The sequence below is a fragment of the Octopus bimaculoides genome, chromosome 15 (genome assembly GCF_001194135.2).
Source record: "Octopus bimaculoides isolate UCB-OBI-ISO-001 chromosome 15, ASM119413v2, whole genome shotgun sequence".
In the NCBI taxonomy this organism is placed as follows: Eukaryota; Metazoa; Mollusca; class Cephalopoda; order Octopoda; family Octopodidae; genus Octopus; species Octopus bimaculoides.
This window is the reverse complement of record NC_068995.1, coordinates 40153207-40155178: the sequence shown is the minus strand read 5'-3', so window position 1 is coordinate 40155178 and position 1972 is coordinate 40153207. Positions and strand designations below refer to the sequence as shown.

The window sequence follows — 1972 nt, the reverse complement described above, 5'->3', positions numbered from 1 at the left end:
TATATATATATGGATATGTATAACCTATATTATAGATACGTAAAAAGGACTAATTTATCTATTTCTCAGTAGAGTATATTAAAAAAAAAAGCAAAAAAAAATAAAATAAAAACAAACAAACAAAAAACATTGAGGAGATTTTCTGTTTAGCTGCACCTGTGGAAATTTTAAAGTTTAGTGAAAAGTTTAAAATTTGATGTATTGATGTAATTTTCCACGCTGAATCTCAGGAGATAATTTACATTTTCCAGAAAAATTTTTTTAAAGTTAAAGGGTTTTAAAGTTTGATAATTTGGAAGATGTCATTTTGTGCGTGACAGCGTGTTGTCAACTGCAAGCAAATGAAATATTAACGGGATTCTGCTTTACGCATGCCATATGACATCGCATAACTTTTATTTTTTGGAATTTTCATAAAATTTTTGCGAATATGTATTCTATACACGGGAAGTTATACAATTATGCAATAACGAAACAACAACATTTTTCATGCATGAATTAAGGCCTATTTAACTGTTATTTTTATCTCATCTCATGATCACCTAATACCGCGTGTGTTTTAAGCATTTAATAAGTGACAAAAAGAACGCGTGGTAAGCAGTTTGGTAACAGCTTGGCTTGTTGCTACGGAAACAGGCACCTATATGTCTGTGGTTTTTGATTGGCTAAGATTACCCCCAAATTTTCAAACTTTAAAGTCTATTAACTTTTTATTTATTGATTTACGGTGAAAATGAATTTTATGACAATGATTACTTAACAAAACTACACCAATACACCACATATGAAATCAATTGGAACCAAAATTGAAGAAATTGAAAAGTGGCAATCAATAGAAAAGATCCTAAAATGATGAATGTCCTTAATCAACCTCATCAACCTCTGAACCTTATTGGATTCTCACCAGAGGCGTCCACTTCACTTTGAGCGGGCCTAGAAAATAAGCATCTAATTTGTATATATACTAACCACTCCAGTAGCTGCAGGAAAATAGAGCTACTAATTTATATACCGCAAGTGTTAATATATTTAATATTAGGGGCCTATCAACGGAGATCTCATGTATGTATGTATGTATGTATGTATTTAGTATTTATTCTATCGGTTATTTTTACCGAACCGCTAAATTACGGGAACGTAAACACAACATCACCGGTTGTCAAGCGGTCATGGAGAGATAAACCACAGACACAAAGATACACACAAATAGATATATACATAAATATATACGACGGAATTCTTTCAGTTTCCGTCTACCAAATCCACTCACAAGGCTTTAGTCGACCCGGGGCTATAGAAGAAGACGCTTGCCAAAGATGTCACGCGGTGGGAGTGAACCTGCAACCATGCGGTTGGGAAACAAGCTTCTTACCACACAGCTGCACCTGCGCCTAGCCACCTATATAATGTAACTACACACATGCTAGACTTCTTTGGACTTTTACATTTTCCTTTCCAACGAAGAGTTATGCTCGAAACGTCAAATACTCTCTGTTTTTATTGAGCGTCAAACTAATACATTCCATGTGCATGTCCTCTTGTTGTTTGTTATTTTGAATGTTTGCTTATTTGATTTGACTACACCGCCCACACTTTTTTCTGCCAGATAAGGGTAGTTTATCCTGTTCAGGTTATATTATTAGCATTATCCTGCGTTTGAGAATTTGAAATCACTTCTTTAACTTTCTAAGACATCTCAACGCTTCTAAAAGCAAACTTCGAATAGTTTTTTAAGCGGTGTCGAGTTTTACAATTCTGTAAATAATAATAATGGTATTTTTGTTTATAAGCTTAAAGCGTATAGCGATCACCGTGCAAATGACTAAGAAAAATAGTCTAATAATAATAAGCCCTTGACAGAAAAAATAGGCATTCTCGTGCGCGTGGGGGAAAGCCTACTTTTTAATGTCGAGGGCTTATATACCGCATTATTAGACTATTTTCCTTACTCCTTTGCACGGTGATATATATA

General features: G+C 34.1%; 1 protein-coding gene across 2 annotated transcripts in view; it reads right to left on the bottom strand.

Annotated features, from left to right (window-relative positions):
• The window catches only part of LOC106880971 (putative amine oxidase [copper-containing]), a 70266-nt gene that overhangs the window by 973 nt on the left and 67321 nt on the right, over positions 1-1972 (bottom strand). The gene's annotated exons all lie outside the window — the stretch shown is intronic.